The 18,101-nt window shown below is 47.4% G+C and overlaps 1 protein-coding gene and 1 pseudogene across 3 annotated transcripts in view; one reads left to right on the top strand and one right to left on the bottom strand.

The window, feature by feature from the left end:
• The window catches only part of LOC147609274 (solanesyl diphosphate synthase 2, chloroplastic-like), a 139,281-nt gene that overhangs the window by 95,815 nt on the left and 25,365 nt on the right, over positions 1–18,101 (bottom strand). The window lies entirely within an intron of this gene.
• LOC147609277 (uncharacterized) lies at positions 1,904–11,008 on the top strand (annotated as a pseudogene).

The following is an 18,101-nucleotide window of genomic DNA, read 5'->3' on the forward strand; positions in this document are numbered from 1 at the left end:
CCCAGGGACTCATCGAGCTCAGCTCTTTTTTGCACGCTGCAGCCTTGACACGGCTGGGAGAGACTCGCGAGCAGGAGCGTCGGTTGAGACGTAGCCTTCCTTCGCTTCAGCGCCTTCAGGAGCAACAGCCTACATGTGTGGCGTCCCAGCTGAGCCACGCACGCCAGGAGGTTAGAGAGGCAGAGGAGCAGAGAGATGAGTTTTACTATCGTCGCCAGGCCTCTCGATGGACGCAGCTTGGTGATAGAGTGACTGGGGAGTTTTTTGAGATTAATGGACCCCGCCATGCTCGCGCAGGAGTCCGCCAGCTTGGGAGGCCGGACGGATCGATAGCCATTGAGCCCGGGGAGATCAGAGCCATTGCCACTGAGTTCTATAGAGACCCGCTTTCAACGGAGCCAGACACTGAGGCTCGGGATGCTTGCAGACAGACTGTGTGGGCCCATGTGCAGAGGAGGGTCACAAATCGTATGCGTACAGTTCTGGGTGAGCCTCTTTCAGAGGTTGAGCTTGCTGAGGCCTTGAGGGCCCTTCCGCACCATAGTTTCCCCGGGGAGAACGGATTGACGCCTACCTTTTTTATGCACTATTGGGACCTTTTGGGACCAGGCCTCCGCAGGGGCTTTCAGTATGTTTTGGACACTGGGGTGATGCCACAGAGCTTTTCAGAGGGCTTGATCTTTCTTATCCCCAAGGGGGAGGGAGTTTCAGATGATATTCGGCATTGGAGACCTATTACGATCCTCAATACTGTCTACAAGGTCTTAGCAAAGGCCTTGAGTTTGAGGATCCAGCCCTTTGGGGGAGTTGATTCATGCTACCCAGACAGGATTCGTCAAGGAGCGTAGTATCCTTGACAACATTTTCACCTTCTGGGAGGCGACGGCCCGAGCTAGATTTCTCGGTGAGGACTTGGTCGTGATGCTTCTCGATTTTGAGAAGGCATACGATAGAGTCGATTGGGATTTCTTAGAGGGCACTATGCTTCGCCTGGGAGCCAGTTTGGATTCGAGGAGTGCTCTATATTCCACAACTCGTAGCTAGGTGCTGATTTCAGGAGGACGGAAGCCGAGTTTTGAGTTGACCAGATCAGTCCGTCAGGGGTGTCCTCTCGCCCCGTTTCTTTTTCTCTTCTTTGCTGAGGCTATGAGCATGTATCTGACGGCAGAGGAGGTTGGTTTGAGAGGACTCCAGCTCCCAGTCGGGGGGAGAACCTGCTCGATGCTGAGTTTGCTGATGACACGGGTTTATTTTTGCATGGCCAGGAGGCCAATCTTCAGCGGGCAGAGCAGTCGCTCCAGGTTTTTAGTGCAGCTTCGAGAGCATTGATCAATTGGCGCAAGACAGTGGCCTTTTGGATCAGTAGCGCTCCCACTCCGGCCCCGGGTTTTAGATGGATTCCTCCTGGCACAGCAGTGCGGTATTTGGGATGCCAGATTGGACTAGATTTGTCACCTGAGCAGTAAATTGCCCCGCTTCTTCTGAGCATTCGGAAGAAGCTTTTGTATTGGAGTACAGCTCGGCTATCCTTGGCTGGGAGGGTGGTGGTGGCAAATCAGGTGCTTTTAGCGACCATGTGGTACATCACGTCTTGCTGGATCTTCTCGAGCTCTTGCATCAGCCAGGTACAGAGGCTGATCAGGAACTTACTTGGGTCTAGGCGGGATGGTCAGCCAGCCCGGGCTAAGGTGCTTGGGCAGTTATTACACTTCCGTTGGCCCACGGAGGCTTGGGCATTATAGATCCAGTTGATCATAGTAGAGGCCTATTGGGGAAGCTTATTGTTCGGGGGCTGCTTCCAGGCGCTGAGCCTTGGAAAGAGCTTCTTTTTCAACGGCAGTAGGCTCGGGCTTCCCCAGCAAGGGACACTTGGGCACCAGAGATGCGATGGATCTTCATAGAGATGAGGAGGACAGGCCTCAGTAGAGGATGGGAGGACAGATTTGCCTTGAGCATCCTGAGAGTTTGGGAGTTGCTGAGACCGGGACTCTCTCAGAGACCTTGTGATGAGGAGCGGGTCAGACAGCCGCTCATTTGGAGCCCAGCAGTTCGCATAGAGCAGGGTCATATACTGGGTTCTCGGCCTCGTCTAGCCTGGGGACCATTGGTGGCAGGCCGAGCATTGGTGGCAAGCCGAGCACGTAGTTTTGGAGACTGGCAGACCTTCTGCAGTCTCCCAGAGGAGATCCAGGTGGAGAGGCTGAGTCACTTTAGAGGAGGGCTGATTATGAGGGATGACATTCAGGAGGCACTCACAGAGGAGTGGTTCACGCCTCTCGAGCCAGTGGCCCCACGGTGGATGGGAGCCTTTACACAGTTGGAGATCCTGATTGCTGTCAGAGCTTGCACTGAGGACGGCAAATGCCTCTACTATGAGATCCAGGATGAGGGCAGACTTTAGAGAGTGGAGGTGGAGTCACCTTTGGTTGCAGAGTGCATCTTTCAGAGGATACGGGTAGTGGCCGCCGCTTCTCAGAAGTGGCATATTGACCCAGACCCTGCAGATGTGGACTCTGATTGGCGCATATGGGCATATGCAGCGCGCCCCTTGGCCCGGCTCCAGTAGGACCCTGGCGAGTACGAGTGGCATGATCCTTATGCATCCCTTGAGGCCACAGAGATCACCTTTTTCCAGTATACTGTTCGGTTGGGGTGACATATTTTGACGGCGAGGAGGATGATCTCTCCAGCTGCATTGGGGCACTGGCGGCTACAGGGACTGTCACAGGAGTTCCTGGAGGATTTTTGGACCAGGCTCTGGGCTAGTCGACAGGCACGCAGGATCTCAACTTTCCAGTGGCTGGTCGCTCACCACAGGGGCTCTGCAGTTGGCACCTAGCTTGTCTACAGCGGTCTTCCGGGCGACCTGTGTCCGATGCGGCCACCTATGGAGACACAGAGACATTGCCTATGGGACTGCCCTCAAGCACAGCAGATTTGACTGCGGATGCTGCGTATTCTGGCCCCCCTCTCTCCAGAGGGTATGTATACGTGGGGTGCCGCTGCTTGGTCGACTTCATCAGGGCCTGCTATGGGCTATGAGACGGAGCAGGACAGCCAGGCCATCATATTCATTAGGGGCCAGCCTCGCCTTGTTCCTTCACCGGATTTCTCGTCCGCCGGCGGCTGGACACAGGAGAGGGATCTACGATGGGAGCTCCTCAGCAGCCTCACCATCTGGTTCACCTGGAGGGCCCAGTGTTTCAGGGCCTTTGAGGGGAGATTGGAGCCACCATTAGAGACTGTTCGGGGGATTTGGCAGGAGTTGATCCACACCCCGCGAGGACAGTATGACCGTATCCGGGGCGACTCGGCGGATGAGGCGATCTTGCGGCGCTAGGCCTTTCACACCACTTGGCGCGGCGGCCCGTTCTATACCCTACACGCGGGGTCCCCCCGCTGGCACTACAGGCCACCTGTTTGGCTTTTCCCCCCTCCTATTGTATGATATAGTCCCTCAGTTCTTTGCACTGATACTTGTACTTTTCAGCACTTAGGGAGAGTCTCCCAGGCTACCTTGCTTGGCTCTCTGCTCTGTTTTCTTATGAGCAGGAGAGGATCTTTTGTAGCCCTACGGGCGTTTTTTATATAACTAATGAAAGGATCTTTTCTCAAGGAAAAAAAAAAGTTGATAGGCATAGGCTGGCCCCTAATGAATCTGATGGCCTAGCTGTCCTGCTCCGTCTCATATCCCAGAGCAGGCCCTGACGAAGTCGACCAAGCAGCGGCACCCCACGTGTACATGCCCTCTGGAGAGAGGGGAGCCAGAATGCGCAGCATCCGCAGCCAAATCTGCTGCGCCTGAGGACAGTCCCATAGGCAATGTCTCTGTGTCTCCAAAGGGTGGCCGCATCGGACGCAGGTCGCCGGAAGACCACTGTAGACAAGCCAAGTGCCAACTACAGAGCCCATGTGGGCGACCAGCCACTGGAAAGTCGAGATCCTGCGTGCCTATCGACTAGCCCAGAGCCTAGTCCAAAAATCCTCCAAGAACTCCTCTGAGAGTCCCTGTAGCCGCCAATGCTCCGATGCAGCTGGAGAGACCATCCTCCTCGCCGTCAAAAAATGTCTCCCCAACCGAACAGTGTACTGGAAAAAGGTGATCTCTGTGGCCTCGGCGGGGGATGCATAAGGATCATGCCACTCGTACTCACCAGGGTCCCACTGGAACCGGGCCAAGGGACGCGCTGCATATGCCCATATGCGCCAATCAGAGTCCACATCTGCAGGGTCTGGATCAATATGCCACTTCCGGGAAGCGGCGGCCACTACCCGTATCCTCTCCAAGATGCACTCTGCAACCAAAGGCGACTCTGCCTCCACTCTCTAAAGTCTGCCCTCATCCTGGATCTCATAGTAGAGGCATCTACCATCCTCAGTCCAAGCTCTGACAGCAATCAGGATCTCCAACTGTGTAAAGGCTCCCATCCACCATGGGGCCACTGGCTCGAGAGGCGTGAACCACTCCTCTGTGAGTGCCTCCTGAATGTCATCCCTCATAATCAGCCCCCCTCTAAAGTGACTCAGCCTCTCCACCTGGATCTCCTCTGGGAGACTGCAGAAGGCCTGCCACCCTTGTCCAGGCTGCCACTCCGAGGTCTCTGTGGGCTGAGCAGGTGTCCCGGAGGCTGAGCCGCATCTGTGGACGGGCCATCGGGGGCCTACTGCTGCGGTGAAGGTCAGGGTCTCCTGTGAGGGCAGGCCTTGGCCATGTGGCCGACCGCAGATAAAACACTGGTTCGGAAGCCCCGAGAACTCCACTCTCTGATCAATCCATCCCCCCCTATCCTAGGTAGCTGAATGACCTTCGAAAGGGAGGAGATGTCAGGAACCAAAACTCTGACCGAAGGTAGCCCAGCTGCTCTAGCGACCACTGAAGCTGCTGTGGGGCCAGTCTCAAGCACCAAGTCCACCAATGCTCCTAGCCTAGAAAGGAGCGGAAGGTACTCACACGACGGAGTCCAGGGAAGCAAACTGTAACATGGAATAGGCGCTCTCCCTGCTCGGCCGCTACTGGGTCAAAGCCATGCTGCCAAGGTCTGAAGAATGCCTAAGCACCCCTGATGTCAAGGGGACTCATGGCTAGATCTAGGCAACGCTCTGGGCTGTCTTGAACTCAATCTGGTAGTGTCCATGGCCCAGTAACTGAACGTCCAGGATCTTGCCCACATCTGCAAGAAGGCGGGCTTGGAGAAGATCCCGGATCTCCCCTCTGCTGAAGCGAGTGCCGACTATACGACAGATGGTGGAATGTGCCTGGAGGCGTTCCACCTCTGCGGCGAGGCTGGCTTCCTCTTCTGGCGAAAGAGAAAGCCTGATAGGGGTATCCTCAGGGGCGGGCGAGGGGGCTGCGGAAGAGTCCCTCTGAGGTGGGGCGGGAGGAGCCTCCATCAGTGCCTGAAGCTATGTCGAAGGCAGAGCGAATGTGGAGAGTCCTGCAAGAACCGAGCTGCACAAAAGGCGGAGGGGGAAAGGCGGAAGGCAGAGAAAAAAAAACCCAAGGAACGGAAAGAAGCAGAAAGAAGGGGAGGGGGAGTAAGGCGGCGGCGAAAAAAAAAGGACAGGGAAGGGTGGAAGCAACGCGAAAGGGGGTGGGGAGGAAGAGAGGGCGGAGGCTGGCGGAGGGGGGCGGGGCGCTAAAGAAGGGAGGGGAGCACGAAGGAGAGGAGCAGGGGGCGGCGGGCGCTACAGCGCTGGGACGGGGGGGCGCAAGAAGAGCAGGCAGGGGAGAGAGCATACACGAGGGCGGCAGAAACACAGGGCAGGCAGGGAACAGACGCGAGGGCGGGAAGGGGGAAGGGCGTGCAGGCTGCAGCGCGAGGAGGGGGGGGGCGGAAGCTTCTCCTTGTAATGAGTTTTATCTTCTTGTTTATTTTCTAAATCTCACGACTTAAACTTTTGACATTAGTGATTGTGGGTTGTATGTTTGTTTTAATGTTCTTCTTGTTTAGGATGGCATGACACATGATTAAAGAAAAAAAAAAGGGTTTTTCTCCTCCCTCTTTGTTTTTCTTTTACTTGTGAACATGAAAATTTTGGGAGGAATGGAATAGCTACAATTCATCATTCTTTTTTTTTTTAAATAAGATCATACAAACGCTTTTTGTGAGGCTTTTGGATTGTAATTGCAAGGGTAATAGCAACCATTAAAGAAAGGATTTTTGTGATATTTTTTACAAGGAAATAGGAACAGGACAAGAGTGAGACTTATAGCAAGGAATTGGAAATGTAAACTATTGCTACTCAATAATCCTCCTTTAGTGCAAGTGAAGATAGGAAGATGACATGAAGATAAGCATGAGGAATGAGGAGATACCTTGGGGGTGTGCTAAATAAAAAAAGTGGGGTTGTACAATCTCTTGTAGATGTTGAATGGTAGAAAGATCTCCCATTGAGTTCTTCCATGTGTGGAGAAGATATAGGGACAAGGAAGAATGCCTTTTGTAAGAGAAGAAAAGAAAAGCACGAGTAGAGTAGTCATAGCTTGTTTAAGCACCCTTCACTTTATTTTATGTCACTTCACTTCAATTTATCTTACTTCACCTCACCTCACCTCAAATCAGCTCATTTCATTTGACTTTACTGCATGGTCATCTTCACTTCACTTCATCACCACCTCATTTTCATCACCATGTCATCTTCATGCCACAAAAAAATTCATCTCTTCTCCATCCATATACTCAAGTTTTCAAGCAAGGAATAGTAAAGTCTATATACAGCTTGCATCTTGATAGCATAGTTGTCACGATACGAAAATACCATACCATATGATACAAACCATACGGAAATTTTTGTTACGATATGAAATTTTGGGATACCGTACGATAAAATACATTTTTTTTAACATTTACAAACTATGGAGCTTCAAGTTTGAATATGAGAAAAGGTTGGAGAGGGGGGGGGAGGGAGGAAGGAGTCTATAGTGCTTGAGAAACTAGAACATGGAGATGTGTCTCTCCTAATTGGATCTCCCAATTGTCTCCAAAAAAGAGCATGCATGGATAATGCAATACCAAAGGTCTCCCAGTGTAGCGTTTATGACTAAGGGACCGTCCTTGCACAAATACGGACAGTGCATCTAGGGTGATAGGTTTAGGAACTCCTCTATAGATCAAAATGGCCCTGTCCTAATATCCTCCCTCGTGCATAACTTGAGGATCTGACTATCTAGCCTACCTATACCAGGGATCTCCAAGTGATGTAGCAAGATTCTCTCGTCCTACTAATCAAGTGTACACTACCAGTCTACCTTGCCAGAGTTTTTAGGTATATTGAGTGGACACGAAAGTTGCAAAGTATTGCAGGCATTTGGGATCTTCATTGAGCATGATTTATATTTTTTTTTAGCATTTGGAATTTTTTTCTCAAGTTTGGGAGGGTCGTACCGTACAGTACGGATAGGTTCGTACCGGTACGAGAAACAACCATGCTTGATAGTGAGTACTTGAGCTTAAAAAACTTAAAGAAGATAGATTAGCCACCATCAATTGGAGCACGTAATAAGTAGAGAAAAAGGGAAAACAAAAATAGAAGTGTAAGTAGATTTGTGATGTGGTCATCAAACTATTGGTTTGGTACTAGCAAGAGGAACAAGTCAACTCAACATGGTGTGGGTCACCTTTTTCTTGTCCCACCCATCACATGAATAAAACCCACCTACATTGTTAGTGATTGCAAACCTCGACCAAATTAATACTCCTTGTCCTACTTATACTATAGTACTTTTCTATTAAAAAATATGACTTCAAGAGAGAAACGTTGAAAAAGAAGAAGAAACAAGAACATGAACATAACTTCTCCATTGTCTCTCACTTAAAGGAGAGTTTACTAAAGAAGTGGATAAATGATGTTAATAATAACTCCTCATCAAAGTTATACACAAGAAGCGTATTTTTTTCTTCTTTTGCTGCCTCTCATATATACAAGGAACCTATACTAGAGAAAGCGCGTGCACCTCCGACCACCCGCTACCTTGAAGAACTCCCTTCTCTTGATCACACAAACCTTATTCAGAGGCAAGAGGTTGTTGGGGTAAAGACATTATGCCCACCCTTATAGTGTGTACAAGCCCATAAGTTTTATAGTACATAGTACACTTAGTACTTTTAATGTACTAAGTGCACTATGTGTACTAGAGCAAATATACATGTGTGATAGGGGAGTCACACACTCATACTTTTGTGAGTTGACTTATCCCCACATGTCTCTCTCTCTCTCTCCCTTCTTCTCTGTGTGTGTCTCCCACATGAAACCCTAACTGTTTCAGCTGAGCTTCTTTAGCTCCCTTCAACTGGTATCAGAGCTAGCACGAAGGGAAGGTGGGCATTTCTCTCCAACTACTCAAAGCGACATCGGCTGTGTGGGTGTTTCTACTACTGCTCTGTGGGGGGAAGAAGGGCACATTGTACTACTGTGTACGCTGGCAAACAAGCCCATCATGTACAGTCTGTAGTGTCTATGGACCGGCAGTTTGAGGAGTTTCGCGCGCAGCTGGAGGAGTCGGGCGCCGTACGGGAGAGGCTCTGTTCCATCGTCGCCGACCTCGATAGTGCAACTCGCCTCATGCAGGCTCAGCTCCTCCTCATCCACCACTCCACTCCGCTGTCTGTGACTTCCCAACATCAGCCCTTGCCCGTCTGCTGCACAGTCGCCGCTGCCGGCTCCAAGGTATAGTCGCCCTACTCGTCTGCACGTTGCCGGTTCTCCCACGCCGCCTGCGTTTGCAGCCTGCCGTCTACGACTCAGTCCGGTAACCACCTCTTCGTCATTAGCTCCCGCATGCGTAGCTCAAAGTTCGCTCATTGCAGCCTGTGAACTCGGCTACACAAGTCAGCAAATACGACGCCCCCCCCCCCCCTTTCCTGCAACAAAAATCAGAAATTTTCAGAGGTTCAATTTTGCGATTTGCATGTCCATTATCATCAATTTTGAGATTTGCATGTCCATTATCATCAAATTTGGGATTTGCATGTCCATTATCATCAATTGAGCAGGTACAAGTCCTAATGGCTCAGATTTGAGCACAATTGGCAACATTGGGTGACATTGGTCACATTCCGGGTCAATTGGCAGGAAATTGGGTGTTAACATTTGGGGCTTTTGATATAATTGTGCCATTGGGCATTCATACATGCTGTATGATGTGAGTAATTTCACATTCGGGGCTAAATTGCAGGAAATTGGAGTACAAATCAAAGGGCTTTTGTGCCAATTGGGTTGATTTGCATGCAGGCACTGGCATTTGATGCTTTGGGCAATGTGTTGATGCCTGTCAAGCACTCAATGTGCCAGTAAATCAAGGGGCTTTTATGTATTGGATGTATATGTGGCCAGGGGGAAGCATTGTGAAGACTCTGGATGCCTTCATGTGCATTAATGTACCATTCATGATCAGAAATTGATCTTGAATCAAGGGGCTTTTCAAGATTCTGTGCTTGTTGAGCTTGGCAAAGTAGCAGGGAAGACTTTTATGCCTTGAACACTCAGAAATACACTTGCAGTCAAGGGGCTTTTGCCCAATTTCTGTCCGGGACTGTTGTATGCAATGGTGGGGACTGTCAAGGTCTGATTTTCACTCATTTGGACAGCCAGGAGAGCATTTATTGCTACTGTACTTATTGGTACAGATTTGGTACAACTTTGTACAAGTTTTGGCATGACTGTACATTGATTTGAGTGAGGAAAAGGCTCATTTTTCAACTGCTGTACTTGCCGGTACAGGTTTGGTACATCATTGGTGAGCACTTAGTACTGTTGTACAGTATTTTGGAAGGGGAACAGAGCACATCTAAGGTGCTGTCATAAATCTGCAGCAACCAGATTTTGGTGATTTTATCACATTCAGTGGGAGGAGAGTTGCATTCGTGCTTCCGTAGTGGGAGATAAACTTTGGGAGAACAACTGTGAGCACTTTGTGTGCTTTTGGTGCAGTGTTTGCACATCTTGCAGGGAGTCAGGCATTGACTGTGTCAAAGGTTACATATTGCTATGGCAACCACAGGTGAGAGCTCTTCATTGCTTCACATCAAAAAGCTTGAAGGCTCACATAATTATGACATTTGGCAAACCCAGTGCTATAATGTGTTGCTCCAGAAGAAGCAGCACAAGCCCATCAAAGAAAGGGGTGTAATGCCCGCTTCTCTTACTGCTGAAGAATGGGAAGATATGGATGAGCTAGCAAGATCCACCATCATATTGTCTGTGTCAGACTCTTTACTTTTCCGTGAAGAGAAGACAGCTTGGGGAATGTGGCAAAGATTGCAGGACTTGTATGCCCAGCAAAAAACCTCAAGCAAAGTGTATTGGTTGAAGAAACTCATAGGTCTTCAAATGAAGGAAGGGACGTCTATGACAGCCCATCTAAATGAGTTTAATGGTGTTGTCAGCCAGGTCATCAATCAAAAGTTGGCAATGGACGATGAGTTCAAAGCCACCTTTCTCTTATGCACTTTGCCAGAGAGTTGGGACACATTCAGGACAGCCACTAGCAATTCAAATGCTATGCTGTCATATGCAGATGTGGAGAGTGCTTTCCTTCAAGAGGAGATGAACAGGAAGAACAACTCTGTTGGAAAGTCCAATGCAATGAATGCCCATGGGAGATCCCAGCAGCAAAGGGGTAAAAGCCAAGAACGGGGAAGGAGCAAGTCCCGCTCCAAAAAGAACTTGGAATGCCATTATTGTGGCAAGAAGGAACATTTCAAAAAGCAATGCTGCAAATGGAAGAATGATCAAAAGGAAAAGGGTAAAGGAAAAGACAAAGACAAAGATGAAGCCAAAGATGCAAAGCCAAAGGGCAAAAGTGGAGTCAAGATTGAAGAAGTCAATGTGTCACATGCAGGTGACAGTGAGAATGAAGTCCTATTCATGTCTTCACTTGATGCCCATTCACTCCATGCAGGAGATGGTCATGGTATGCACTCATGGATCATTGATTCAGGTGCCTCCTTTCATGTCACAGGTCGCAGAGACTTGTTTGTCAAGTATACTTCCGGCAATGAAGGAGTAGTTTATTTGGGTGACAACCATGCATGCCAGATTCTTGGCAGAGGTGATGTGAGGTTGTGTTTTCAGATGGCTCACAGCTTATGCTCCATGATGTCAGGCATGTGCCTGAGATCAAGAAGAACTTGTTTTCTACTGGACAGCTTGATGATGTTGGTTCTATTACCACATTTGGTAGTGGAAAGTGGAAGATTAGTAAGGGCTCACTGGTTGTTGCCAGAGGCTCTAAGGTGGGCACTCTTTACTTCATGCATGCTGGTGTTTGTCACCATGCTAATGTAAATGCAACCGAGCTGCCGGAAATCTCTGTGTGGCATAGCCGGTTGGGACACATGAGTGTCAAAGGAATGGAGCAATTGTCTCGTTTTGGTTACTTGCCTTCTCTAAAGTTCTCAAGTTTTCAGTTTTGTGAGCATTGTATATATGGCAGGCAACTCCAGTGCCCCCACAAGAAAGCTCTTGGACAGAAAGATGCTCAGTTAGAGCTTGTGCATACAGATGTATGTGAAATGCCTCAGCTTTCTTTGGGAGGGGCAAAATATTTTGTGTCTTTTATTGATGATGCCACACGCAAGGTGTGGGTTTATCCTCTTCGTTTGAAGATTGATACATTCTCAGTGTTTGAGAAGTTTGTTGCTCATGTTGAGAATCAAACTGGCAAAACACTGAAGGCTTTGCGGTCCGACAATGGTGGAGAGTATATGTCCAAACAGTTTCAGGACTTTTGTGATGCTAAAGGCATCAAGAGGGAGCTCTCTGCTCCTTATGATCCTCCACAAAACGGGACAGCAGAGAGGATGAACAGGACCATTCAGGAGAAGGTCCGTTCTATGTTGTCACATGCTGCGTTACCTCATGGTTTTTGGGCTGAAGCTATTATGACAGCCGTTCATCTTATAAACAGGTCACCTAACACGAGGCTTAGTGGGAAAGTGCCAGAGGAAGTATGGACAGGGAAGCCTCCGTCCTACAAGCACTTGAGAGTGTTTGGTTGCGTTGCGTACGTGCACATACGCAGGGAAATACGCACCAAACTTGATCCTAAGTCTCACAAATGCATATTCCTAGGATATGGTGACAGAGGTGAAATGGGGTATAGACTTTGGGATCCAGTGAATAGAAAGATTATACGCAGCAATGATGTCATTTTTTATGAAACATGCATGTATAAGGAGCCTGCAAGGCAACAGGAGCCTGGCAGAGTCATCTTTGATGATGATGGGCATCATGGACAACAACCAAGGGCTGTAAACATGCATGTATAAGGAGCCTGCAAGGCAACAGGAGCCTGGCAGAGTCATCTTTGATGATGATGGACATCATGGACAACAACCAAGGGCTGTAAATCAGCCATTACAGCAACAAAACCAGCCCTTAAATGGTGCTGAAAATGGTCCAAATGGACAGCCAGAGATGGCAGAAGATATCCCTATGGATATCAGACAGTTAGAGGAGATACCGGGCATGATCTTTCAACCTTATGGCATGGAACAGGAGCCACCAATAGGTTTTATGCAGGCTGGACAGCAACCTGCAAATGATGGTCATTGGGTACGGAGGTCCACAAGACCCTCCAGACCCCCTGACAGGTTTGTTCCAGGGGTTGACTACTTGATGCTCACTGTCTGTGGGGAGCCCTCTTGTTATAAGGAGGCTTTATAGAGGGCAGACAAGGCTCTTTGGGAGCGTGCTATGAAGTCAGAGATGGATTCCCTGCACAAAAATGGAGCATGGAAGTTGGTGCATTTGTCTACAGGCAAGAAGGTTTTGCCATGCAAGTGGGTTTACAAGCTCAAAGTCGCACCTGATGCAAAGCCAAGATATAAAGCCAGGTTAGTGGCTAAGGGCTTCAAGCAGGAATATGGTGTGGACTTTGATGAGATCTTCTCTCCAGTGGTCAAAATGACCACACTTAGAGCTGTATTAGCTTTGGTTGCTCATGATGATCTGGATTTGATTCAGATGGATGTGAAGACTGCTTTTCTTCATGGTGATCTCCATGAGGAGATATATATGCAACAGCCAGAGGGTTATGCAGTGAATGGAAAGGAGAAGCTTGTATGCAAGCTGAAAAAGAGTCTTTATGGGCTTAAACAGGCACCAAGGAAATGGTATCATAAACTTGATACATTCATGAAATCCCAGGATTTCAGGAGGAGTGACATGGATCACTGCTTATACACCAAGAAAGCTTTCGATGGCAGTCTATTAATCCTCATCTTGTATGTTGATGATATGTTGATTGCCGGGAAATCTCGTAAAGAGATGGATGCCTTAAAGAAGAGGCTGCATCAGACCTTTGATATGAAGGATTTAGGTGATGCAAATCACATTTTGGGTATGTGGATACTTCGGGAGAGAAATTAGCATGTTTTGTATTTGTCTCAGAAGGAATACATTGGCAAAGTTTTGCAAAGGTTCAATATGGAAGGGGGGAAGAAGACTAGTACTCCTTTGCCTCCATATGTGAAAATCAGTGCTATGGACAGCCCACAGTCGGATAGTGACAGGGCTGATATGGCCAAGATTCCGTATGCTTCAGCTTGTGGCAGTCCCATGTATGCCATGGTTGCTACCAGGCCGGACATTGCATTTGCAGTGGGAGTGGTTACTAGATACATGGCCAACCCTGGCAAGAAGCATTGGGAAGCAGTGAAAGGTGTCATGAGATACCTGAAGGGCACACAGGATATGTGCATCTGCTTTGGCAAACAAGATGCATTAGTGCATGGTTACACGGATTCGGATTATCCGGTCATCCTGATAACCGGAAGCCTACTACCGATTATGTGTTTACATTCACAGGAGGTGCTGTGTCATGGATATCCAGGATGCAGAAGTGCACTGCCTTATCTACTACAGAGACCGAGTATATTGCAGCCCCACAGAGGCTTGCAAGGAGGCATTATGGCTATCTTGGTTAGTGGTTGATTTGGGTTATACAGGGGATATTCCATTGTTGCATTGTGACAGTCAGAGTGCCATCCAGTTGGCAAAGTACCCTGTCTTTCATGCAAAGACGAAGCATGTGGATGTGAAGTATCACTTTATCAGAGAGGTGATAGAGAACAAGCTGATTCAGCTTGTCAAGATTCATACGGATGACAACCCGGCTGATCTGTTGACAGAGTTTGCCTCCAGAGCGGTTTGCTCATTGCAGACACTTGACGGGCATTGGATGAGGCCAGTTTCAGCCTTGATATGGCCTTGTATATTATCATGTACATGCTGATTTTTTCTTTTTCTTCATTTAAGGACACTTTGCCTTTAAGTGGGAGGTTGTTGGGGTAAAGGCATTATGCCCACCCTTATAGTGTGTACAAGCCCATAAGTTTTATAGTACATAGTACACTTAGTACTTTTAATGTACTAAGTGCACTATGTGTACTAGAGCAAATATACATGTGTGATAGGGGAGTCACACACTCATACTTTTGTGAGTTGACTTATCCCCACATGTCTCTCTCTCTCTCTCCCTTCTTCTCTTTGTGTGTCTCCCACATGAAACCCTAACTGTTTCAGCTGAGCTTCTTTAGCTCCCTTCAGAGGTGAGCGCTTCGTTATTTCTTGCTCACTAGTGGGAGAGAGCTTCCCCCTGGCCCCCTCTTCTTCCTCTTTGTTGAGAAGGCCATGAGCAGTTTTTGTGCTCACCTTACACACGAGTTCAAGGCCTCAGCCTCCCCATCACACCTTGGATGAGCTCCCCATCACACCTTGGATATTGGGTTTCAACAATGATCGCAAATGGCACATTATATAAGAAAACTAGGACTTGCACTTCACAACATAAAGAACTTGATGCGCGCGCACGAGAGAGAGAGAGAGAGAGAGAGAGAGAGAGAGAGAGAGAGAGAGATTTTATTAACGTCTTCCAAAAGACCGAACTCGGCCTAGAGAGAGAGAGAGAGAGAGAGAGAGAGAGAGAGAGAAATGAAATGAAATGAAATGAAATGATATATTAACGTCTTCAAAAGGCCAAAATGACCTATGAGACCAAAAAGGTTACAACAATTGGTGGATCTGATACAATGTCTGTGCAAGAAAAGCTAAAAACAACTAACTGAAACTGAAATAACTGTGAGGAAAAGTACGGTACTAGGAGCTCCTAATGGATAACATCTGGGAGGAAAACTCTAGCAACAAAGGTAAGCATCATACACATCACTATCCAAAGATGTCTCTCATCGGTCGATGGCAGATATCCTCAATGTCCTCCATGGTGAGTACTCTGACTGGACGTCTCCCATGCCGTGCTAGTATGGTCCTGATCCTCTGTTGTAGTCTCCGCCGGTGTCTAGATGGGCCTCTCATCTTGGGGCGCCTGGACCGCCCCAGCTCTATAGCCCGATCAATCAGTGTACCTCTAGTGCGGCTATACTCTGGGGCTAGCTGCAATGCCTGCTGGCCTGACTGCTCAATCTCTGGTCGAAAGAAGTCTGTAATCTGCCTCTGTAGGTGTGTCTCCCTCTCTGATCCCGTCTCTCTCGAGAGACCCTCTCTATGTCTACGAAGCTCCAGCAAGTATAATCCGAGGCATCTCTGATCCTGGTATCTCATGACTCTAGAAAGTGGTCCGAAACCCTCTCTAAACAGGCAGTGAAAACGGCCTCGTATCTCATAATATACTGGACAGTGACATATGTAATGTAACTCTGTCTCTGGCTCCATCTGGCATAGCTGACAAATCCTGGCCTCAGCTGGTACTCCTCTGAATCTGCCAGTCTCAATCTCTAACTAGTGTGAGGATGTGCGCATCTGACCAATAACACACCGTACCCCATGAGAAAGATGAGTATCCATGTAGCTGGGTCTAATCACAAACCCATCCTGCGTGAGCTGGAGAAGATGATCTCTATAGAAAGCCATCTTCGTACCAAGCTCCTGTGTCGGCTGTATCCATGTCCTCCTGGTGTCCAGCTGAATCAAGTCCTGCCTGATAAGTCTGGTAATCTCTGCCCGTGTGAGAGAGAGGGAGGGTGCATCCAGGAAGTACTGAAATGGAGGTAGCCTTTCCATACTAAAGCCATGCAACTGGAACCAAGCTGTCATCTGTGCATACCAACATGATCCGTCTCCCTGTGATGCCAACTGTCGTGAAGACTCCAGGGCTAAGCGAGCATATCTGTCTCTAGGGAGAGCCCAAGTGCTATGTATAAAGGAGACTGATCGAGTGAGTGCCTCTACCACCAATGGGGAGGCAGCCATCTCTGCACGGATAATATCATGTGGTACAGAGGCCTTGGCCCTAATCATCCGGGAAATCATAGAAACCAAGGGCCTCTCCATATGTCTCCATCCATCAGTGCTACCAGCTCGTGTTATATGTACATTATGTGTGCTATGTTATATACACATTATGTGTGCATATACTAGGAGGCTAACCCACATTAGGCTTGTGAGCATGGGAGCATGGGAACAAGCTCTAGTGGAGCATGGGTTAGGACTAACCTTAAGGGTTAAGGTTAGGGTCAGGCATCCAAGGGTCACACATGCGAAATGGAAAGTCAAGAGTCACTTGAGGGCCCTCCTATATAATAGGGGCATGGGGCACACTCAAGGGAGCTTGGGGGCTTGGAGGCTTGGAAGCTTTGAGAGCTTGGGCTTATGCTATGGTCTCTTGTGTAGAGATCCATACCTACTCATCTACCATTTCACACTATAGCTACATGCTATTGGATTGGAGTTATACCTCTTGATGGTATGGGACATCAAGGTAGAGGTATGATGTATTTCATTTATGATTCATGTGTGCATCCCTTGGGCTCGGGGGTGGTTGGGTGGTTGAGTTTATGCCTGATTTATGCATGTTTATGCATAACAATTATCTAGAGAGATCTTAGGGTTTTAACAGTGGTATCAGAGCAATCTCTATTTAATTGTTGATTTTTTTTTAGTAAATTTTAATATTTACTAATAAAATGTTATCTTTTGTTGATTTGTGTTGATGAATTGCACGTGGATCATCGATATGGTGATTGAAACGTGTGTAACTACAATTCAATGGACGAATCGACGTTGCGCGGGAATACCGTGAGTTAATGCTATTTCTTCCTATTTTTTATGGTTAAAATCGAGCATTAATGGATTTTTTTACAAAAATACCATAAAGTTTATGATGGATATTTTTGTAGAATGGATTCCCTGAATTTCTAGAATTTTTAGAAATTTTTCCTAATTTTTTAGGAATTTTTTGAGCATTTTTATGATTAAAAATGTATTTTTATACATTTTTTGCGGGTTTTTTCCGCGAGAATGCGATCAAATTTCTGTCAATTTTCTACTGAAATTCAGTAGGGGACAGCGTGTTGATGCAGAAATTGTTCTCCCGTGTGCGTGGGGTCCTCTCCGCCTCTCAAATCTGATATTTCCTTCATTTTTCCGTGAAATTTCTCTTAAAAAGGAAATTTTTAAATTAAACATTAATCATAATTAATGTTAATTATGATTAGGAGTTTAATTAAAAATCTTAATCAAAGATTAAGCTAATCTCTCTGATTAACAGAGAGAGAGAGAGAGAGAAGAGATGGGAGTAGAAAGTTAGAAAGGGAGAGGAGAGGGTGGAGAGGGTGGAGAGAAGAGATTCCTCTCTCTCTCACAATCCTACGCGCAGGCGATCGGGGGGGGGGGGGGGGGGGGGGGGAGCTGCGCTGCAGCCGGGCGAAAAAAATCGCCCCCCCCCCCTTAAAAAATCAAATTCCAGTATATAAGCTAATAAAAGCTTATTTTTTTATTTTATTTTTTTCATTTTTTTTTAAAAATGAGTTTTTTATTTTAAAAAATAGCTTTTTGATAATATTTTAGAAAAAAGCTTGAAAAAACCTGAAAAATACTGAAAAATTTGGGATTTGAGGAAAAAATTCTCTGAAAAATCTCTGAAAATTTTTGGCTTTTCATCTTCCGGAAAACCTTTGGCTTTCCGTTTTCCCGAAACCTTTTGGCTTTTCGAATTCCGGAAAAACTTTTGACCTTCCGTATTCCGGAAACCTTTGACCTTTCACATTCCGAATTTTTTTTGTCTTTTCATTTTCCCAAAACTTTTGGCTTTCCGTATTCCGGGAAAACCGTTGGAATTCCGAAATTTTTTGACCGTTCGTATT

This window comes from Cibotium barometz, chromosome 51 (assembly GCF_041138505.1).
Source record: "Cibotium barometz isolate CiBa-2024 chromosome 51, ASM4113850v1, whole genome shotgun sequence".
Taxonomy (NCBI): Eukaryota; Viridiplantae; Streptophyta; class Polypodiopsida; order Cyatheales; family Cibotiaceae; genus Cibotium; species Cibotium barometz.